Genomic DNA, 24,305 nt, shown 5'->3' with positions numbered 1-24,305 from the left:
TGCTGAGAGCAGAAGCCTACTCTGTGACTGGATGCCTGTTTTGAAGCAAGATTTTTTTTTTTATTGAGAACAAACCATTACTCCAAAAACAATGTAAAGACAAGCATGCTTTTTTTAATCATCCTCCACACTAGTATCCTCACATATCTTCACCTCCTGCAGTGTGCCAGCACTACAGGGGTCTGCAGAGCATTTTATTCTCTCAAGCCACAGGCAATTTCCATTCCCCCAGAGAGCCTTTTACCTCTGTGGTGCATCAGCCCTTAGATACCTCAGTTCCTAGTCCTGGGAAAGAGCTGCATAGCATCAAGGAGAAATGTGGAAGTTGGCCATTGTCCTATAATTGCCCCCCAAGGGTCTGGTCGGAAGTTGTATAGTCCATGATGGTGTTTTCCTGCTTGCTTTTCTAACTTAAGTTAGAGTAGTATGTTCCTACAGGAAATTCTAATGAGCCAATATAATTATATAGTAATTTTACCTTCCTGACAAGGTCACACAGAGTGCTAACACAATTATCAAATACTGGTATTCCTAGATTACATAATAGCACCACACCTAGCAAAAGCTGTTGTGATCCTTTGTTGGTTTTCATTGGGTTTTCTCTTCCCTTTTCTTCCCCCTTTTGTTAGACTATACCTTAGATTTAGTAGTTTTTGATGTTGCCACCCAGGAGTGAGGCCATACAAAGGAGCAGTTATCTTAGAATCTGTCTTGTTCTTTTGATTAGCTGTCTGTGAAGCTGGAAATACGAGGCATAAATTTAATCTTTTTTTTTTTTTAAATGGAATCAGACATGCTGTATTAATTTTAACATGTTAATGAGTACCCAGCCATGACAGGACATCACGACGTCTATTAAATTAGCTGACAATTGGAAGTATGTTGAATATTGTTCAGTATCTGACTGGGGCATGCAGTGGCTTGGGTTTTGCCTTCCTTCAGGCTTGCTTCCTTAAGGCACTTCAGTGAAATCAGTAGGCAGCAAGGTGGGCCTTGCAGCCTCTTGGTTAGCATTCGGGAGCTGCATTTCAGGAATGTTCACCTCACACGTGTTTATTGATGACAGCAGGTCGTAATTCAGGGGGAAGGTGCAGTTCCAAGAAATTACAGTTGCAAAATTAACAGCAAGTAAGGGGGTTTTGTCAGTTCATTTTTCAGGCTCAGAAAAAATGATTCCCCGGGTCAGACTGGGGAAGGATTTGGTGTTGATTCATATCAACAAGAAGAGTGTCTCCAGCTGTTACAGTAAATACTAAAAATAAAGAAGAGGTTTGGGAAGGAACTGTCAAGAATCCAGACTTAAGTGAGGCTATAAATCTTGTGTGACAAGAGGAAAGTTTATTCAGTGGAGGTTTATCCTACAACTGTCTTTCCCTCTGAAACAGATTGGAGACAGGAGGTTAGGCTGGATGGACTCTTACCCGACCTGACTTGGCTGTTCTCCTGACCCTGAAAGTCCTGAACACGTAATTTCATGTGTCCAGGATGATATCAGTAAGGCACGTGGAGTGTTAAATAGGAAAGTTGAAGCTTAAGTGTCATCGCTGGTATCATACAGATAAGTGTTTCTGCAAAGAGGTTTTTTAATCTGCTGATAAGGATAATATGACATCTGAGCACGGGGACGGCAGAAGGGCAGGGAGAGAAAGAAGTGGGTAAACAGCCCGGTGTAATTGAAGCCTGGCCTTGCAGTCTTTGAACTCCGCAGCAGCCAGCTCTGGGGATGGAATTGCAATCTGATAAACTTGCAGATTTTGGCTAAATCCTCAGCTTTTCATCAGCTGTTCATTTTTCCATTCGCAAAGTAGTTGTGTCTTTTCTGCCTGCAAACAGAGTGTTGAGTTTCAGTTGCATCTGCGTGTTTTTTTGTTTGTTTTAATGGGAATATAAATAGAAGTTTGGGAAGGATTTCTGGAAGGTATTTGTCTTTCACTGTGGAGGATCCACATTTGTGAGGCTGCTCCTTAGCCTGGATAGCGCAGCTATTCAAGGCACATTAGGCTTCCACGAACGAAACCAGGTGTGAAATGCAATTGAAGACCTGTATCAGTATCAGCATTGACAATTGCATCATCTATTCCATAGATTCATTTGAAATACAGGTTATGCCTGGCCTGCAACAAGTGATGATTCATTTGGTGATTACTAGCTAAATAATTTACACAAAAATCCAAGTTTTGTCTTCTACTCTAAGACTCAGTAACCAGTGCATTACAGATGTTAATTTAGGTGTTGAATTTCTAGAATTTAAAGCATGAAGAAACTGATTTTTTGCTGTCATGGTGATAACTTAGTTACTATTTCTACTGAAATAACTAAAAGTCTCAATCAGAAGGGAACTCAGTGTTCTAGATACCACATAACTTGCTAAGAAGTTGCTGATTATTTAAAAATTGCTCACAATAAAAATATCCATCATTCACAGGTGCTGTGCTCCAGAAGTCTCAAAGGTCTTTTTGGGCATAAATTGATTCTGTCAACTTCGCAGAGAAATAACAAAGTAAGAATTCAACCAGAGTTCAGAACAGGCCTGTTGCTTGGTCCTCTGAATGGTGAAACTGTCATTAATTTTCAGAAGCAGAGGTGGCTGAACGATGAATGCTTTTAGAAATCTCCAGGCCTGCCCTGGATCGCACGGGAAATCTGTGAAAACATTGATTAACAGGAATTAAAACTTCATCCCTACAGTCAACGTGGTACCTTAAAAGAAGTCTAGTCTTTTCCCTATAAAGAAAGAGATATTAACAGGTTCAAAATTGATGATGCCTTCAGGTACCAGCAGCAGTGTGAGCACATTACCTGTGTGCTGTGTGCAGCCGTAGGTAAATCCTGCTCCTTGGTGCTTGGCAGCTCTGTAGCTGGCTCCACGTGTGCACGGGTCAGAATGGTGCCCACAGTCACTGAAATGCTGAACTGATGTCATGTAGGTGACAGCATCGGGTACCAGGTCCAAAAAAGTAGAGTTGTGAGGAAAAAAAAACAACACTCTGGGAATAAGAATGAGAACAAAGTAGTGTAAACCAGTTTTCCAGACCTCTCTATCTGATCCATGGACAGAATCACCTCCAGAGAATGACCCATCCTGTGTTAAGCAATGTACCCATGCAAGGTGAGTTTGGCTGCCCCTGATGTCTAGCTCTTTTCTGTTGTCTATACAGAAGACTCAAGTGGCTAGTTCAGATTAGACACTTACATTCTGAATGATTAAAGTTAGTTGATAAGAATTATGCTGTTAAGAATGGGTGGCCACATATTCACCTGGATTTGAATGGTACTGTGATGATATATTAAAATATTACTTTTGAGGAAAAGAGTAACCAAACTGAATTAAAGGGCTGATGACATCTCCTTTCTTTTGTAGATAGATTATGGGCACAGCCTGCTGAAAATTGGTAGTTTTGGAGATAGGGTGCTGTAGGTGACCCTGTTCATTGCCGTGGAGTTGGACTGGATGACCTGTAAGAGTCCCCTCCAACTCAAACTGTTCTGTGGTTCTATGACCTAAAAGTTCCATTCATGTCAGACACACACAGAGTGTTGCAGTGTTGCTGTAAGTCATGAGGTTTTCACTGGTGAGTTTTAACACCAGGCATCACTGCAGTGTGTATTTGGGGAGACAATGTAAGCAACAGAAAAAAGCAATTGTAGCAGCATATTAAAACAAGTATTGTTCGATAAATGCAGCATACTGTTGCTGCCAAGTATGTCTTTGTTATGCAATTTGTCATACTGCTTACAGCCAACTCATCATCAGCATGTATCAACACATTCACAGTAGCGTTCCCAGTGAGGGTCAGGGCCTCCGGATTTCTTCAGAGCTAGTTGGAAGGCAGTAATCCTGTCTCCTGGCTTTGGAGATAGACGAAGTAGTTACACAATTCAAATTAGAAGAAAAACTTCCATGCAAGCAGTTCTGTCACTTACCTATCAGTAAGCATGCAAGTTTTTCTAAGTATTTTTTACCAATTCTGCTATATTTTGTTAATATTAATTAAATATACTGGTTTATTCTTTTTGTTTGTTTGTTATGTACAACTAAGCAGAACTGCATCAGTCCAGCAGGGACGTTTGATCTTGGCAAATGCACCTTGCCCACAGTCACCTGCCATCATACCACTGTGGAGGTCTGCCTTCATTTCTGTTGCTTCTTGTCACTGTACACTCACGTTTAGAATTTACCCATCAAATGCCCGGTTCCTGTGTGTGTTTTCATCTAAACTTCAACTTAACGTGGTAGGTGATTCGTAGTCCATGGCCAAGTGGTTTTTAAGAGATAAGTGCGATTCCATCATTTAGCAAAGGCGATGTCCTTTACAAAAGCACCTCCTTGACTTCATCAGACAGAAGTCGGCCTCGGTTGACGTCTCTGATAACTCAAATGCTCAGAAATTCTTGAAACCAACACCACTAACTGTGCTGCTAAAGAGGGCCCTTGTCTTCTGCTCACACGATACGCTGGCTGTGTCCAAAGTGTAATATTTAATTGCATTTTCTTAATCTTTACCACTGTATTGCTAAGCTTTCTAATACCTTCAAAATACCAAATCTCAGGCTTATCCTAATTAAAGAATCTCAATTTAATCCATATTGCATGACAATTCAATTTGTTGATTGCTTTTTCTCCCCCCTCTTTGTGAAATTCCCGTCAAATGTATTAATTCAACATGATGAATCCTGTATTCAACCCACTGGAGTGAATAATTAAAATTAGCTGATAAAACTTTCAGCAGAATTACTTTGTGAAATTGCTGAACAGATGTGTCATTTTAATGAAAATCCACAGACAAGCGCCTTCCCCCCTCGGCAGGATAAAAATATTATCCCCACGGCACATACTTAATTTGGTGGTAAATACACTCCGAGCGATTGCTGGAAGGGAAGAAAAAGCAACTTGTCACACTTAGTAACTTGATTTTTCCCCAGCATGCAGTAACAGCTATCTACAGTAATTCATAGTGCTCTATTGTTGCTGCAAGTCCCAAAGAGAACTTATTAAAATGCAATAATCTCCTATTTAAACAGAAACAATAACCATTAAATTTCCTGTGGATCCAAAATTGAGCACAAGCCCCATCTGGTAAGAGTGATTAGAGGCCTGATGAGGGAATTTAATTTGCAACATTCAAAGACTAAATCTGAGCAGATCTTGTCACCTGGGACTGGAGTGCTGCTTGCTGTCTTCTTAAAAATCTCGACCTAAACTGGAAATGGAATGTAGAAGTGAAAATGTTACCCAGGGGCCAAGCTTGACAGGGTTGTATTTCATTATGTGTCTCCATCGGGCTTAGAGAGCTGCGCGGAATTTCGGCCTTGCCTGGGTTGGGCCGTCTCCTCGCTTCCTGCAATGGAGGTGAATCACTAGAGGGGACTCCATCCTGCCCTTGGACTTCCTACCACCTCGTTATAGCCACTTGCCCAAACGACACCAGCTTTTCAATCCTATTAGAGGAAGGCAAGAGAATTTTAGCATCGCCTGCAAGACACCAGCACCTCCCCGCTCTGTTTCCTCCTGCTCCCGGCCAAGCGATGCCGGCGCTGGGCGTTCTTACTGACTCGGCGTAATGGCGTGCACAGATCTCCGTCACTTGGAGCTCGCCTCCTGCACAGCTGAGATGCAGGCTGTGCAGGTGTGTGCTGCAGAAATGAGGGAACAGAATCTGCTGCTTTGGTGGTTTTGGTTTTTTTTTCTTTTTTTTTTTTTGGTGTGTGTTATTTTTTCCTTTTTTTTTTTTAATTTCTTTTTTTTTTGGCTGGCTTGTCGGCTGGGGCTTTTATTTCTTCTAATTGTTAGATTTTGGTCAGCTCGTTTTGTGCCACAGCTGTCAGTTTATAAATTATTATAAGCTCCTAATTAAGAACCTGTTTCTAATGGCAAAGCTCTAGCTCACTGAAACATATGTTGCTAGGGAGATAGCTGTAAGCAGTAGAATAAGGGAAACGGATGCAAAATGCTCTTTCAGATTCACTGTTCCTTCTCACTCCCATTCCTTGTCTGAACTTCAGAGACTGATTTTTTGGTTGATGGTGTCCAATACGGTTTTGTTTTGTTCTGAAGACAGCGTTACCGATGCTGCTGCTAAATGGAGTTCTGTTTTCATTTGGTAAATGCAGGGGGGTACATACGATGGGTTATGGGCAGTGCTGTGCATACTGTTTTGCTGGTCCTCTCCAGCCTGCACAGCACTACTTTTTGATTCAGGGCTTTGTCGCTTCTGTGTCCTTCAGCCCCCCAGGCTGCCTGCTTGCTGGAAGTCCTCATTGTACCTGTAGGGAGGTTTGCACTTGGCCAGTAGGAAATTTGAAGTTACGATGGGGAGAGTAGCTGTCAGATAGGAGTAGCTGTTGACCTTGTTCAGATGCAGACCACTAACTGCTGAGCTCATTGTCAGCCTTCAGAGCAATCCAGTCCACAGACTGGTAGTTGCCTTAACTATTGCAGATTACTTCTGTCTTCAGTTTTTGTGTGGAACGAAGCCATGCAGTTGTTCAAAAATTGCCTTTTTTTTTTTTCTTCTTGGGCTCCCCACATTTAATAACCACAGCGTATAAGGCACAGGTTATTGTGAAGGGAGGACTCGCACAGGAAGCAATCAAAACACCCTGTGAACTGCTAAGTTAGCAATCTATTTGCACCTCTGCTGCAACAAGTCATTAAATTCTAAAGCTGCGTGTCTCCAGCAGAGGGGAAAGAGCTGGATGACAGCAGCACCAGGTGTCCCACTGTGCCACTGCACGTACATTGACTGCTGAGTTGTGGCTTGGGGTGAAGCAGTGATCCTGCAGTACCTGACGGGAGCATTTTTCCTATTCTAAGCTGTTTTGTAATGCAGAGTGTCAGGGTTGTAGGAATATATTCTAGCACCAGTTTGGGTTCTTTCTTCCTCTTAGTTCTGCAGGCTCCTGAAGAGGATAGAAAAGAAGAGATGAGGAAAAAATTTGGTGACTGTCATGTCTGCATGGAAATGGGACTATCAGAAGCCCAGAAATTGGTTTCTGAATTCTCTGGAATGGTGTATTACTATGATGGTGCACGATTCTTTTCTTAGATCATCTGTCTGCAAGCAGAACTGACCCCTGTTGAACAGCAAACAAGTTTTCCATCGGTGCCTTTTATAAAGGTTTCTGATATTGGTTGCAGGTATGTCCTTTTCCTGGCCAGAGGAGTTCCCTCTTCGGAGTTTTCCCATGTACCTTTGTGCCCTCAACCTTTGAAGACCTGCAAACTCTGCTGATAGGCTTGGCTGGTTGTCACTAGTCATCTTGAAGCTAATTTTTCTTTTCCAGAATATAAGGTCGCCAGTGAGACCAAACTTTCCATCTGCGTGCTTACACATAATTGCTCCAAAGAGGGGAAGAAGTTCCCCAGATAAAAGCACTCACTACTTTCCTTGAAACTGTTTTCTGTAAATAAAACTCTTTCATCTCTGAGCTTAAATATATTTCAACCCCCACTGAGGTTTTTATCCCCTCTTAGTCCTGGGCTACTCTAAGTTTAAAAATAAAAAATAAAAAAAAATTAAAAAAAAAAAAAAAACAGGGAAAAAAAAGAGTTTCTTAATAAGCCCCAAAGGTAATCAGGAAGAAGACAGCAAAATGAAACAACTCGTAAAATATTCCCTAACATCTTTAGGGAATACGTAATGCACACAAGGTCAGGGCTTTGTAATGGTAATTTAAGAGTTGTAGGAAGTGATCCATCATTTTAAAGAGCAACATTGCCATCCTTGACAAAAAGTTTATGTTTTGGAATGAACTTGAATCCCTGCTCACCTCAAGAAAACAAATGCTGGCAGATCTTCTTGTAGGACATAATGAAGGAGATTTTTCTATAATGTTATGCAAATGTCATGCTAGATTGTATGTAGGCATCAAGAAAGTGACAGGCAATTGCGGCTATCCAGTTTTCTGGAAAGTAGTAATACTGTTCTGGATTAGTTTTTCTTTCTGGAGCAGACGTTACATGGAAATTACCCTTGACTGTATTCCATCGTTTGAAAGGTCACAGCGGTAGATACAAAATCCATAGGCAGTCGATTGCCTTCCACGTATTCAGCATTACTGCTCTTGCCTATTTTACCCTTAGGCATCTTTTATTTCTTGCACAGATGGTCTCACTCAGCCCTAACAAAATGTTTTAAGCTGTTGCATAAATTAAAATAAGAGGCCCCGAAGTACAAAAGTGCAGCTCTTTGGTAAGAAGTTGGGGGCGGGGGGGAGTTGATAGGCAAGGAGAAAAAACACAGTGCAGAGCTCTGTTTCCCTTCTGGTATGTTCTTGATTTGACTACGGGCTGCAGGTCAGTTGCAAGTATTTCCAATAGAGCAAGGAGAAATTCACGGCATGTAGAGGAACAGATGTTTGAGGTTGCAGGAAGCTGGATCTATTTACCATTTGCACATCATATCTCTGTGCTGAGGTAATAGGGAGAGTTGGTCAACTTTTTTGATGTTTTTTCCCTGTTGGAAAGGGTGATTTGATCAAACTCAGTGGCTTGGGAACTGGAAGGAATTGATTTGATCTACACTGTTACTGAAAGATTATATAAATGATAATCAGCCTTCAACCTTGTCATTTGCCTTTGTTAAAATGAAGTTCCTTTCACAGATAAGTTTGAAATACTGATTTTTATTTCCAACGTGGGAAGGAAGGAGACGCAATGAAATGTCAGACCGCCATGCTGGGTGGAATTTCCACATGCTGACCTACTTTAGTGACAACCAGAGACATCAGCACAGACGAACAAACTACAGTGTTTTATGTGTACACAACTCTGAAAGATAGTGGCACTCATTGCAACCAGGCTAGACATAGACTACCTTACATTGGGATGCTGAAAAAACATGAAATCCCAAGCTGTTATCTGCATGTGAAAGTCTCAGGACTTTACCTGTTGTGTAAAAAGCTGTTGGGGCAACTCTACCAAAAAACAAGATAGGACTCCTTAAAAGCAGTGCCTTAACTTTAATTCACCTTTTGTTGGCAGTCTGAGGTAGAAGGTCACTCTGGATTCAGGAAGACAGCTATCTTCTGCTTCACTGAACTTCAGGTTTATCTGTGGATGCTCAGATTCTGCCTCATATCCTCTGCAGCGTGATTCTTCAATTAGACATTAGCAGATTCAAGCATGATCAAGCTGCTGATTAGGTGGCTTCCACCACGCATGAGGACCTTCCCTTAGCTGAAAGTTAGCAACATAATATTTCATTGATGGAGCTATTAGGTTAATGATCCTTTCTTGAGGCCTTTCTTGTGCCAATCCTTTGGGAATTCCATTTGAAGGAATGACCTGGCAAACCATGTGCAGCCTGATAAGCAGAGAATTTATCATCTTGGGCTCGGTTTCCAGGTAGATGGACAAAGACTGCAGAGTGCAGAACGGTGTGGCTGAAAGAGAGAGCTGCTGAGGACAGTATGCTGCCCAGCCACTGGTGTGCAAATGAAAGTTAGGGTCCTGAAATGTCTCTCTTTGTCACTAATGGGGAAAGAGCATGCCTTGACATATGAACCCAACTCTTAACTCATTTATCAGGGGAACAGTAGAACGAATGCATCACACCATTTACTTTCCCTAGTTCAGAGTTTCACACCCCTTAAAAATAATAATAATAATAGCAATGACTAGGCTATGTCCTAGGAGAGGTCTTGGGCTTTTGACTCCTGTTTCTTACCAGATCTGTCATCTTGACATATAACAACAAATATGACTTCTGGTATTGCAAGTTCTTGACTTTGGCTTCTGAATCTGATGCTGGTCTGCAGGCTGATTGTCATTCCATTGCACTGTGCCTGCATCTGTTGAGATGTGTAGATAGGAAGCAGTGTAGAAACACCAGGCATTAGGCGTTAGTCACTGTCACTACCTCTGACAGTGGAAAGTAATAAACACGAGTATGGGGTTTTATAGGTTGTGGAGTACTGTAAGGAGGGATCTGAAAGAAATAGAATGTAGCATGATTGTAATGTTAACCGCTTCCTTTTTTCCCATCTTGCAGCTACCTCTGTTTGCTCAGGAGTTGTTTTCTCCTCGCCATTTTCACAGTAAGAGAGGAAAAGCGTAGTTGAACCTGGAGTGTTTCTTTTGTTTATTGGTTGGAATTAGATTTTGGCAATTTAGTACACCCGTGTTTCTGTAATCTTATTTTAATGCGAGATGTATTGGTTTTGCCTTGAATATTGCTGTAGCTGTTTTCTTCTTTTCGCTGTGAGAATATTTCTGTAGGTACAGGATGTAAAATTCAAGGTGACCATTTCTGTTTTCATGCCTGCTCTCCCTCTGGCCTGGGCTTTCCCTGCCTTCGTTTTGGCCAGTTAACGTGGGGAGGAAATAGTGTTCTCCTTCAATGAATTAGATGCTGTGTTTCATAGTAGTCAGTTATGTTTAGTCACTTAATTAATTATGTTTTGCCAGTTGACAGAGGGATTGATCAGCAGACAAGGAATCGAAATCCAAAGTGGACAAAAAAAGAAACCTTGGCTGTATTATTAAAGAAGCATTTTACAGACAATATCTAGATGTCAGAGCACTGTAATAGCTAGGCCCCATTCATTAGCAGGCTACAATCATTTTTACAAGATTTTGATGATATTTCATAACATTTTGTTTAATAGCATATTGTGTAAAACTTCAGCTGGCTTAAATCACGTAGAACAAAAAAAAATAATCTCTCTTGTGTATTGGTGGGGCTTTTTGTTACAGTTTTCAAACTATAGGGTAATGCATGTGTAGAAAGCTAATGATGTGGTCTCTAGGTGTTGCTTTTTGCTATACGGAGTACTGATAATGAGCTTTGAGTAATAGGGTATGAGTCCCAGAAGATGAATTCTGATTACCTTTGTGGTATCGTCCCCTCTATGCCCCTTCTTCCTTGATGTTTCTGTAAAGAACATTTGGATTTTGATGAGGGTATTACGTATTTGACTTTAATTAGATTTGCAGGGTGTTATGTTAATAAACTGTGACTCTGGTTGGTTGTTTTGTTTTTGTATTCTTAAACTATATGTTCAACGAATCATATTATGGCAAGCAGCAGTTGAAGTATCTCACTGCTCTGTGTATAAAGCATATATTTATTGGTCCAGAGAGGGCAAATTTTGTCCCATGCTCAATAATAATCAGTAAACAACACTTAAATTGTACAGAGACTAGCAAACTGCAGCATACTGTGAAAGTGCAGAGAGATATCCTCCAAGGAAATAGCATGATAGATCTTAAATAATACCTTATAGTCATGGGCTATGCCATTATAGGCACTAAAATTAAATATACAGCTTCCCTAAACAGCAGGTTGTCTTTCCCACTGCCCCTTTTTAATAAAAACTCTGGGACTTTCTCATGTTGACAGGTCAAATACAGCCTTTTTATAATCTCTATGTTTTATCGCATTTGGGGTTCTTTTTGAAATTTCTTTCTACTCCATCATTTTCTGCTAAATCATTTTCTTGTCGCTGAGTGCTTTTAATTGAAATTTTAAAAACAAAATTAAAACCCAGTCTTTTGCCAGATCTCATCTCGCATACAGGCATTAAATTTACTGCTGGTTTGCAGCTCTGACTCATGTTGCCAGTATCCTCGCTTCTGTTTTGTTTTGTTTAGCAGACTGCTACGCCAATTTAATAAACATGCTGTTCTAGATTCTGTTGTAATTTAGCTGCCATTTTGCTTCTGTTAGACAGTGATTGGTTATGGCAGGGCTGTAATGCGTTGTCAGCACAGGTTACTCACTACTTGTTGGTGGTGGCTGAACATTGTCTGAGACACAGTGTCATTGCAGAATTGTTTGACAATGTTGATGCTGTAGCTGCACTGAGCAATAACAACTGCAGAGGTTGAGGAAGGGCGTGTGAGAGCGGCTGCTCTGAGGGCAGCAATGAAGAGGGAATGCTAAAACAGAGCAGCAGGAAATGTCACCAGGGAAAAGTTTGTTTATCCATTATTTTTACTCTCTCTTGTCATTCTCATTTTATTTTCCCCATTAATTAGCTACTGAGGAAAGGTGGCATAACGATTGTCCTGCGGACACAAGTCACCAGAAAAATGGACAAAGAATGGGCAGGCTTTGCTCTTTGTGCCCATGAGTGTCGTGGAGGGATGGGGCTCTGTTTAGCCCTTGGCATCTTGGCTGAGACTGCTGGTGGTTTTTTCTGATGCATAAGGCCAGCTCCATTGGGAACTGGGTTGAGACCCCCAAACTTTGGCCACGTAGGTCACCATGCAGTTAACAGATGCCTTTGCCGTTCAAAGAGTATCAACCTTTGATACTTAATGAAAAAGCAAAAGGCTCAATTTTCCATCATGGTCCATTTAAGCCGTGCAGTCCTTTCATAAGATTAATTAAACTTAATCGGTGTTTTCTGTGAAGGCAATCGTTTGCCATTGAAATTCCGATTATTACACTGTTTTAAGCTTTCATCGGGTTCCATTTAACTTTAGAGAAGAAATGAGGTTTCAAAAACAGATAAAATCTTTTCAAAAATCTACGCTCTTCTTTTGAGGAGATGGAAGGAGGAAAGAGATTATTTGGAAGTCCTCCATTGCCATTAAAAAAAAAAAAAGGTACATTTTATTCTTCTGCTTATGTAAATTGCAGTAAAAGCCCAACTAGGGTAGAACTGCTTTCTCCAAACCCTCAAGTTAAATAATCTTAACTGTCAAGAGTGAGTGACTGCCAGATCTGAGCCTTCATGCAGCACATTCGGGTATTTTATTAATATGTATGGTTTTTTCTTACTGAGGGGCTTTTTGCATTTGTTTGTCTTTAATAAATCTGGAAGCAACCTCACATATTAGAGACATTTCTGTCTGCTGTCACTTACTTCAGGTTCTTGTGTCATAGATATAGCAAGATGAAGTATAGCCCCGCTTGCTTTCCATACAACCTAGATCTGTTTACCCTTTTATTTTTCTCTGAGACAATCATCAGCTTTTCCACATCCTTTTATGTGGAGTTTTAGGTGTTGTCAGGCATTGACTTGATCATCTCAGACGATTTGTTTCGTTAGACTTGGATGCATGGTTCTCTCAATGCTGTTGTGTAAATGTATACCCCATAGCTGTGCAGGGGGTTCTTCTGCTTCCCACAGGCATGTGAGAGTTGTGGGGATCTGTCCCCTACACGTGCCGTCACCCCCACCAGATCTTACAGCAAAGTTTGGATTGCATTGTAGGTTGATGGCATCAGAAAAGAGATGTGCAATTGAAATGACAATCAGTGATTGGCATCATGCATAACTCATTATTGTGTCAAGGATTTGGCATGTCCATGGAGAGGAAACCATGTGCGTTGTGTTGACACTGAGCTTAATTCATATCCTACCGGTGGTCATGCCAAATCCTTATCTCATCGATTCTCATGCCAAAGCGCCTGCTTGCATGCCAGATTCTTGTCAGAATAATGAGTTATGCCTAATACCAATCATTCTGTGGCAGATGCCGCCTGGTTTAGCCATTTTGTATAGTCGGGAGTTTGAGCAAAATGGCTGAGTTTTTGTGCAGCATGAGTAGCATGGCAGGAGCTCCCCAATAGGGTCATGGAATGGAAAAGGGTTTCAAACAGGTATGCCAAATTGTCTGGCAACTTCCTTGAAAAATGTGTTTCTGTTTTCTCTTCTACTCTCCCCTCAAAATATGCAAGCAGCCCGCAATGTGTTCATTACCTTTCTGCTTTTAAGATCTTCAAAATGACATTTATGGATGTGTCATTCTAAGCAGTTTTGTCATTCTCTTGTCTTCTCCATTACTAATGCAACACAATTTTGTAGACAGCTCTGACTCTTAACAACAAGAGATTCATCTGCAATCCTTATACAGGTAGAAGTCTATGTATCAGCCTACCACACCCCAAGGTTTTAGCTGTTAGTCTTGCCAGGAGATTGTCAAGTGAGACATGCTATCTTCCTGCTGAAAATAACACATTAACTCTCTTACACTATAGAAGGTAGGAAGGATTCTCAGAGAAAGGAGAGCTCGCATGTATTTTTCACTTTTCCCTATGGGAGGAGTCCAGGTTGCCACCAAAGCTGGAGAGAACATTTGAGCTGATTTTTAACTTACAATCAAGTTCTTTGTTGTGAGAACCAAATACTATGAGAAAGGAAAGGGTAGACTTCCACAGGGTACTGCGTATCCGTAAGGGGAGGAGAGTAAAGAGTATCTCCTGTTCATCTCTTGGACTTGAACAGGTAATTTGCTGCAATTAAAGCAGCAAGAAAGGGTTGAATGTCCAGTAGTTCACATTTGCTTTAAAATCAAAAGGCTCCAAAACCAGTTTGGTGTGACAGTATTCTGATCCTTTCAAGTATAGGTTAAAAAAGTCACATCACACTTAGCCTTAGCCCAGACATCATTTGTTCTCAAACCATGTCCAAATGGTAATGCTTGGAAATAGGTTATTCATAATCATGTTGTTGTTTAAGCTGCATTACTGTTTTGCATCTAGCCTATTGATTTTTTCAACATTCTTCTGCATGAGGATTTTTCATTAGTATGTTTTATGGAACACAAAACCCATAGTGGGATCATAAAATATTGTGCTTACAAAAGCTCCTTCATTTTCTGCTTTTAATAGAAAAATAAATGCACCTGGGCTGACAATTAGGATGCCAATATTTTCTTAATTTAATTTGAAACAGCTCAAGAGCTTTACTTTGGATATCAGCAGAAATGAGGGCCAAATTCAGGTGTGGTTTATTGAGTACAAGTCATGTAACTGCTGTAGAATCGCTTGAGCTTACATAAGATCCACTGCAATTGGTCATTTAAAATATATACACCTTTGCATTTATTTAATAAATCCATTGCTTACAAAACATTGGTAGACTAACTCTTTAGTCTACCAATCCATCTACTGGGATGGACTACCAGGCTTACTGAATCTGAGTAAGATTTACTGCGAACGTGAGGGTGTAGCAAGCTCCTTCACTGGGCACTAGTGCTAAAACGGGTGAAAGACAGTTCTAAGTGTGAGCTGGAGCTTCTCTGCTGAAGAATCTCCCTTGTGATGTACTGGTTGATCAGTGTCGGGGCCATGATGGGCTCTTTGTATGCAACCCCTTCAGTGCTGTTGACATAAAATATTTTCTGTGGGAGGACCAAGTGGATGTGGTACATCTCAGAAGTTACTTTTGCTTTGTAGGGCTGTGATATCCAGTTATCCGTCAATTCTGATGAATATTTATACAACATAAATGGGGAAATCGGTGGGTTCCCTTGGTGGAAATGTGATATTGGTATTTTTTTTAAATAAACTTAAATAAGGTCAGAATTTTTTATCCTCTAGAGAAAATTTCACGTCTGATTAAATAGTTTACATAAACTTAATCTTTTTCTGCTAGATGCATTATAATCTCAGATATTATTCATGTAGCTATTCCTCTGTGAACCATAAAATGTTCATTTCTTCAAAATGAATATGAAGCTCAAAGCATTAGTGGTCTTAAGAGCATAAAAAGTTTATTGCTTTGTGCTTAACATTTTTCAAGTAACTTTAGAAAGCTGAACAAATTTTGCATTTAGATTAATGGAAGATGTTTTCCATTTGAAGGAACTAGCAAGGGAGCAGCAATAACAAAAATCCCCCAAGGTTAAAAATGTAGTGCTTTTGATTTTTACCAGAACTGTGTTAGCAGAACAATCATTTCTCAGCATGGAAAGGTAACATAATTGGTCTATACAGTGGCAATATAGAAAACGAGTATGCTTCAGAGAAAGCTAATATGGCTCTACTTAATAATTTCCTTCAAGAGCCTGAATTTGAATGTATATTTCACCCAGCTTGAGGCAAACAATTTGTACCCATAAGTTCTAGTGGAAGTTACCAGGGGGTCATGCAATTTATTTTAGTTCTTGAAGTTTTCAGAACTGCAGACCTAAGTGCACATTCACTTGCATTGTTTCACCAGTAATTTGATCCAATTGGGCACCGTTTTCCTTCTGCTCTATTATGTTAGCTCTAGTGAAAAAAAAAAAAAAAAAAAAACCACAACCCTCTCATGAAATATTGTGACAAAGTTTTCTCAGAAGAGAAGCTGCTTCTCGTATTTACTACAAGCTTCTTCCACTGTGTCTTAGACTCTTTCATTCCTTAGCACCTGAACCCTGCTGTGTTCATTTCTTAAAAGCTGATGTTATGGGGCAAATCCACTTTCCTTTCCAGTTTTATTTGCAGAGTCTCTGACTGGGAAAGATAGCCTTCTTCAGAATGGGCTGCATGTATTCACAATTAAACACGGGGCAGCGGATCTTTCCAGCCCTGGCTGCAGCCTGGTTACCATTCCATAAAACCCAGTGACTGAATTCCGTGTACTGAACTGTGCCTGCTTAACCTCTGAGTTTTTAAGGCAAGTATCGTTGTTTTCCTATCATAGTTAAGTACCAACTTCCATTTCCAGTTGTGCCTAAAGTACTTATTTCTTTTTACGTTACCGAGGTGATGCTTTGATTTGTAGAAAAGAATTTTTGACCTTCTTTAAAGTGCCCATTTTCTTATACCTCAGGATGGTTTTTAAGACAGTTTTGATTGACAACTTACATTCCCCTTCAGCCAAGACAACAAATGCTGTGGCGTTAATATTATTGGGTTCTTCTCATCTGTTGCAGTTTTAGAAATCAAACTTCTGTTGGCCTTTGAAGCCAACAGAAGTTTGACCATTGACTTCATTGAAAGTCACTCAACTTCTCTTTCTTAGATGCCAAACGTACCCGGACAGATCTTGCAGATGTGAAGTAGAATATCAAATAAATTCATCCCTCCAGTAATAATCACCAAAAACTAACATCTCTTACTTCTGCAGCTGGGGATAGTCTTGCTGGAAGCCTGCCTTTGGGAAGTACTGTTTTTCTCTTCTTTGGTTCTTCAAGGTTATTTGAGCTACCCTTACTGTAACTGTGTGGCCATTTGTAGAGCCACGATTCGGTCAGATTGCTGTGATGAGGTAAGGGGATCCTTTTCCCTTTAAGAGGCCATGATCAGGAAAACACGGCCTGAATTTCGTTAGCAGTGTGACAATGAGAGAGATAAGTAGATGTGACAGTTATGAATGACGTACTGTCATGCACTTCTGCATTCTGACTCAGATAAATTGACACTGCTGTCAAACACAAGCTATGGAGAGTAGAGACCTCTGATGAACCTTCTAATATGGTAAATGGGAGTCTTAATTCTTCATTAACTGGAAAAAGGAGATTTGGCCATGTAATTTTCTCCTTGCTGCCTGTTTTAAAGATTCCAATAACCCAGCATTTACAGTTGACTAGGCAGGGATTGCTTTTTCCTCTGTTAGCGACATGCAGGCTGTGAAATCTAAGGAAGCGCCGCTTAAACACAGACTTATTGCCTTGGTTATCTTTAATGACTTTGAAATGTATTGGCCTCATTATGGAACAGTGCAGTTATCAATTCCTCTAATTAGGTGATGTGGTCCCATAAGAAATTTAACATTAAAGTGCAAAAATGAGTTAGTGGCATCAATTGCTGGCAACCTGGGTGTTGGCACTGAATTTAAAGCAACGGTACTCTTTTTCTGGGTACTTATTCTGCATCAGGCTTATTTATTCAAATATAAACAGTAATTTTTTTCAATTCATTTATTTGTGCCTATGTGAAAGAGCTATTTATTTATCAGAGCGTTTCTTTGCTCGCTGAAGCCCTATTCTGTAGCATGATTGGTGTAAATAAGAGGAAACAATGAACTGTCTGATGCACAGTGAGCTCTCCCCATTTACGGGTCATGCTAGTCAGTAAAAGTGCCAGTTGAACTTTTCATTTTTAGTGGACTTTTCAATCTGAAGATCTTGTAGCAGTTCATAAGCGTGGAATAAAAGGGAGATGCCTGCAGCCAAACCACGGCAGCCAAGCTGGAGACAAAGCCCGATCTCCATGGTTCAGTCACCTTCCCAGGTGTTGTAATTGTTCCCTCCTCCTGCTGTCTGGTTGAGGTTGCATTCTCAAAAAAGGGGATTTTTGGTGGCCAATGTAGAGCAGGCGTTCACCTGTATTCTTGACAGAAAATAAGGATCTGAGAAACCTTATTTTGATGTTCTCTAGCTTCTACAAGTTCATCTATATACAAAAGCTCGTGCGCAGTACTTTATCTCTTGCTATCCTTCTCTGTACGTTGATTATGCAATCCCATTGCTTATTCCAGCACAAGATTATCTCTCATTGATGCAAGTTTGTAAGGCCTGGTAATGGTAACGTAGGGCAGGACAGTGTGTGCAGTTTTGTGAATCCATCAGGAGGACCAGTCTGCTTTAAATAAGGCGTTTAACACACTCTTGGGTAAGTGGTTGCAAAGATAACTGAAATACTAAATTTACAAAGCACAGATGGTCACAAACATCAACCTTTCCTTTCCATATAGACTTGTATCTCATGGTGTTTCTTAGTCATAGCCAAACACAAAATGACTACTTTTCCCTCAGAAAGGTGTTGCTTGTCCCATTGGTGGCTGAAATGAATGTAGAATAAGGACGGGGAACTTCAGCTGAAGACCATGAATCTCAGGGAATTTTCCAAGAGGCCTACCTGCATCTGTAGCTACTGAGAAATTATGTTTTTTAATTTATTTTATAAGATAGAGTCTTTAGCTCTTCTGCAGCTCAGGTCTTCATGCACCAAGGGAGAATAATAAATTTGTTTTCTGCAAAAGTTGTTTAAATGCATTAATATTTCCAAGGTATTCATGTGTTGTAAATATGTGAGGATTTACCTTTGTTCAGGCTGAAGAAGTGAACAGGAGAGGCAACAATGCTTCTTTGCTCCTTGGCATCTGCTTAGGCTGAAGGTGCTGGGAAGTCTGCAGCCCTGCAGGAGCTGATGACAGAGGGAAGAAAAGTAAACCATCACAAGCTGCTGTAAGTCAGGGTTGGCTCATCTTTTCTGCATCCTGGCCATGGCCCAGTTCAGTCTGGAGTGGCTGTCCCACAAACCAGCACGTGTGTCAGGACTTCCAGACACCTGCACCCACCTCATTCTCCTTGAGGGCCTGTGGCCTTCAGGTCTCTTGGAAACCCTGCTGTAGCTCTGCATAGGTATTAGAAGGATCCAGCATCAAACCTCCTCCAAGCCAGAAGGATGAGCATTGTGAAGAACTGCAATGTGTGTGTCAGTCAGTAGTTTTGTTCTCTTTTTGTGAAGCTCAAAGATGAGGATAAAAGAAATTGCACTGGTTGATAAGGGTATTTGTTGCAGTTGGCCATAAACAGCCAAGTGCTGTGTACTGGCAAGGCACTGAGATGTGCCTGGATTCTGGGCAGATTTGTAAGCTTCCTGGCTTCAGTGAGTCTGCTTGAGCCTATTCCCCATCTCCTATTGCAGCAAGTGTAAAGAGGCCTTGAATTATGTTCACATGGCTCATCCTGCAGTAATGTGCTAAAGCAGTGAGGTCACACTGCAGATATGTTTCTTTGGTTGCTTTTGAAGGACAGGGTGCTTGTTAAAGACTTCAGGTGTGGAGGGAATGGAGTGGCTGGATTCGCTTCTCTTAGGCACTCATTTGGGATTTCTCAGTCACACCTCAGCTCCTTTCCTTTTGCTGTGCACTGATGGTTTTTTCCTCTTGAATCACTGGTAGAATAGGATCTACTTCAAAGTGGATGCAGTCCTGCACCCCTCCCATTGTGCATACCTGTATGGAGCTGATAGCAGGAGCAGCACATGGGGGAGACTGTGCTGCTGTGCACATATCTGAGCATATCCCGTCTGCGCTGTTGTAGCTAATTCAGTACCCGAGGGATTAATGCAAGGGCTCTTTTTCTGTTCAGCCATGTCGTCGTGTCTCCAACTCCTACAAACTGCAGAAGCCTTCACAGATATAATGATTTGTTCTTTGTCCATGTGATGCCCTCTCCTGCAACGTGTCTGAACGCCTCCTGGCAGCGTGTTAAACACTGCGACTGACATCTACTAGATGTAATGTAGATGTAATGTCTGGTTTATTCTCTCATCTTCTGCTCAGAAGGAGAAGTATGTGCACTATAGCTTCTTGCTTTAAATAAATAAACATGCACACGCACATTCCCGCCCAGTGTTTGTTGCTGCCAACGTGTATTTAGAGAAGTTATGTCAAGGAAGTGCTCCTTTTACTTAGGCTGGAAGGAAGGAGGTAGGGGATGGTCCTGGTTCCTCAGGGAGCCAATTTTGTTCTCCTGCATTAGCTTTCAAAATGTTTTTTCTTCACCTGTGGAGAGGCTCTGTTCTAGCAATGGGTAGCATCAGAGTACATGAGAAGCAACGTCTGCTACTTCTAAATAGAGGAAAAAAAAACAAGTCATTCTAGTTTTCTTCCCTTGCATTGTTTATTCTCGGCAGAGTTTGCAGTTTTCCTCCTCTGATGAGAATGGTGTTTCTCAGTGATGAAGTTTCAAACCTGATTACACCTGTGTAGTCAGCACAAGGAGAGGAACAGGGGCAGGAGAAGGGCTATCTATTAATTCTCTTTCTAATTTATTATTTTTTATTATTAATTCTGTTGTTCAGGAGTCAAAAAGTTGGTCAAAATTTACAGGACCACAGTTAACCTTTGTTTCAGAGTAGCCTCCATATTTTCTCCATAGTCCCAGGTGACAGCCCACCTGTGCTATGTGCAGGGCTCCTACACCACGCATCTTATCCTCATCTCACGTCAAATATTTCTGCATTGTTCTTACAGACAGGGGAAAGAGGTACTAACTGTACATTGCAGGCCGACAAGCCCTTAAACACAATGTCTCCTTCAAAATAAACGCTGTAGCTTTAATAGCGGCTGCTGTTTCCTTGAATGGAGTTACCCAATCTTTCATCAAAGAAACATATCTCCCATATCCCTGTCTTTAAAAACAGCAATTATGTGTAAATGCCTTCTGATTTATTTGAGCCAGGGCCACCGGCCAGTGTGAGTCACCACAATTTATTGCTAACCGTCACTTTTACATGATAGGTTTGTAACAAATATCTGCCGCATATTGTTAAATTAATCTTCCATTTAAAATTAATGGAGTTAGACTCCCCAGGTTCAATGTAATTTCGTGTTCACGGGCAGGGAGTGATGTGAGCTGCATACAAAATGAGCCGAGGCCAAACGCCCTAATCTTTCATCACCTTGAACCTAGTGACTAGGACGCCTTCTCAGCACCAACTAATGAGATTGAGCTTGCTTCTCTCCTGAGGACGCCAGCTCAAAGAAGCTTTTCTGCTCAGATACAGCAGGCTTCGTCTTATTTTAATAATTCCTCAGATATGACAAGCCTGATGTTATGTATGAAAGAGTCGGGCTTGAAAAAGAGATGAAATGAATTTTATATCATTACTTCAAAACCAAAACCGGCTAAAGGAAGTATGTCACAGTTAAAAATGCAGTGAGCATTTTAGCTATGAAATATTTTGAAAGTAAACAGGAGTCATTCTTTCATTTATTATTATAATGCAGCCTCACCTTAGACTCATCTTCTGTAATTCTAGTCCCATTCATAAATTAATAACAATAATGTAGATGAAAGCAGCAGACTGTCCAATAAGCATGTGGATGGGAGCATCAGAGAGAAGAGATTTAATTCCTAATGGAATATGCCATGCTATATTGCTGAGCTCTATCATTTCTCTTTGTGGGCATTTGTAGGAAATGAGCCTGTCCTTTATGCGATGGCAGACTGCAAATCCGTCACATATTGTTTAAAAATAATTGAGTTGAATTGTATCAGTGTACCTTTCTCTCTTTCCTTTATTGCGGCTTTTAAAAAAAAAGTGGTAATTCCAGTTATATTTTAGTATTTGTCAGCGCAGGAGACTAATGGCATTAGAATGACTGAATCATCGTTACGTCTGTGCAAGGATGTGTGCAACTGAGTGTCACTGTCGGTGTTCCTTCACGAGTAGTGAGCAGGACAAGGAGCTGCTGTGCTCTGCCTGGTGTCATCCCAGCCACTGGGCAGGAGGCGTGGACGCTTTCCTAGGCAGGAAGATGCGATTATTGAGAAATAATCACAGAGTTTTAGGAAAGATGGGAGAAAGGTCTTCCCACAAGCTGTAGGAAGGAGTAGATCATAATTTGTTCTACAGTGTGTGGTCCAAATCTTCTTTTCATGTAAATATTTTTTGGAACCATCTAGAGACCCAAGGAGAGTACCAGTGGTGTCATTTCTTTCCATCGTGTGACTGATGTAAAATCTTTATCAACTCCTGTATGTTCACTTGGGGCAGTTTGCCATAACCAGTTAGATTTCAGTCTGGTTCTTTCACGTCTTGTGCCGCTCTGCATCAGTTGTGTCTGGTTTCTGTTTAATCTTGGCTGGCTAAACCAGTGAACATGGCGTAAGTGTCAGGCTCCTTCATTTCTTTGGTGGTTTTGTGGCTGAGAAAATGGTGATGACATCAGTCATTTGGTAGAACTGCTGTTTTTGACCTTCTAAACTTTTTATTCACTCAAAGTTAGTTTTGGACATTTAATCTTCTACCTCTTTCCAATCTATGCTAAGTGTTGCCATAATGCCATACAAGTTTTCAGCAGCTCTTTTAATGGCAGGCCTGTTGAAATATCAAACTTTTCCCTGGGTTTTATTTTTTTGGGCAGAATGAAATATATGCGTGTATACCTTCAATGCAGATACTTTGTTGTTTCACAAAGCATGTGAAACAGTGCTCCACGCTACGTGCACTCAGCAATTCTGACATCCGTATGTGTCCCATTTCCTCTTTCTCTGCTTCATTGCTTCCAGTTGCCTGTTTCTTCTTTCCCCTGAGATCCAACACTTGGGTAGAGCCATAGGATATGTTCTGGACATATCTGGAAATATCACTTGGCCTGTTTGTTGATCCACGCTCACCCAGAGCAATGAGTTCTGACGCAAGTACTGCAGCAGCTGACACCAGGATGAATCAAGTTCCTATTCTGCTTTAGGTACTTGCTATTCATTTTTATACTGGGCTTATGCAGCACATAGCAATGAAACTTCTAGATATTCATAAACAAAAATCTGGTCGTCTGTCCTCCGATTAGGATCAAGGAGGCCAGAGTGTATGCTGAGAAGGAAGGGAGTTGTAAAGACGAGTTGAAATAGATTTATTGGAGACTTCAATATCTGTTGAAGTCTGTGAAGCTGGAATAAGCTTTAAGTAAACACTATCAATTTCGGTGATAAGATTTAGATAGTGGCTTCTATTTTTTTTTTTTTTTTTCCACTAGATGAAACAATATCACAAGGCTTGTCTTCATGGAAATGTGATCAAGATGTAAGCAGTTCTGTCATTAACTCCTTTACATTTGGTTTAGTTACAATCAGTTCTTTTTGAATAGCAGAAGATGCATCTCTTAGCATTGGAATTTTTCATTATGTGGGCTTTTCTTTGCATCTTAATGTTTTTCCTGTCTCCTTATACTCTGGATTGTTGCCACTTTGCAAGGTGAAAAGGTTACCAGTTCCAGCTTTTGCATCACTGCTGCACTGGACCTTTTGGGTACCCTCAGAAGCCTTTTGTATTGGTTTTTATTAAGAAAAAAAAAATGTTCAGGTAAAACGAGTTTCTTAGTTTCAGCATCCATAAGTATAAAAAAAAAAAAAACACCAAAAAAAAACCAGTTCCTTCTATGCAGTGCATTTGGTTGGGAATAAAAATGACGGATGGCAGCCCATACTGGACCCTTTTGTTCAATTCAGCTATGATTATGGAGCCTATTAGCTGGAGTTACAACCTATTTAAGAGCAGTGCTTACTAGTAATGGGGGCCAAATGATTTTGGAAAGTTCAGATTTACTGGGCTCCCTGCAGAAATGAATTCAGCACTGAACATATTGATGCAGAGCCTGAATGAGGCTATTCCAGTGGGACTCGGAATTGTGTGCTTAGCAAGAAATGAGTGGGTAGTAGAATTAAAGATCAGATAGATGTGAGGCTCAAGGGCAGTCTAAACTCTGAAGTTCATCACAGTGACTTAATCAGACTAAAATGAGTGTTGCACTGACAGGAATCAAATCTTTGTGTGACAGGAAATTTAGCTTGTTGAGATGGTGCTGTGTTTCTTCTAACTCCTTGTTTTTGGAAGGTCTTGTAAGTGTTTTAAAATAATTGTGAGATGTCAGCGTTTGATGGCTACCGAGGCAGCTTCGTTGGTGTTAATTTAGATGTTGACTCTGTTTGATATTTATTTACCTTTGATACGATCTGTCTGCAGTTCTAGTGATAATGACCAGGCCCTTGAACCTGTATTCAGAAGCAAGGGACAGTTTCAGGGTTCTAGTATTTTTTGGCACAACTTAAATTCTGCACTGGGAAGAGGAGAAGTTGGCTCATTGGGTGCCAAGTTCTGCATCTAAGCAAGACCCTGGCGGGCGTGCTG

General features: G+C 40.8%; 1 protein-coding gene and 1 long non-coding RNA gene across 8 annotated transcripts in view; one reads left to right on the top strand and one right to left on the bottom strand.

The window, feature by feature from the left end:
• Positions 1 to 24,305, top strand: part of AUTS2 (AUTS2, activator of transcription and developmental regulator) — a 670,249-nt gene that overhangs the window by 344,065 nt on the left and 301,879 nt on the right. The window lies entirely within an intron of this gene.
• On the bottom strand, positions 772 to 3,922 carry LOC110407920. Of its 2 annotated transcripts, XR_002444089.1 has the most exons (4): positions 3,259 to 3,922; positions 2,800 to 2,987; positions 2,402 to 2,643; positions 772 to 1,823 (listed from the first exon to the last, which is right to left on the bottom strand). It is a non-coding gene; the product is annotated as an uncharacterized LOC110407920 (long non-coding RNA). The 2 variants fall into 2 exon arrangements; XR_002444088.1 differs by lacking the exon at positions 772 to 1,823 and having other exon boundaries at positions 2,529 to 2,643; positions 3,194 to 3,918.

Source organism: Numida meleagris, chromosome 18, assembly GCF_002078875.1.
Source record: "Numida meleagris isolate 19003 breed g44 Domestic line chromosome 18, NumMel1.0, whole genome shotgun sequence".
NCBI classification, from domain to species: Eukaryota; Metazoa; Chordata; class Aves; order Galliformes; family Numididae; genus Numida; species Numida meleagris.
The sequence above is the reverse complement of the archived record's forward strand: the minus strand, read 5'-3'. Positions and strand labels throughout refer to the sequence as shown.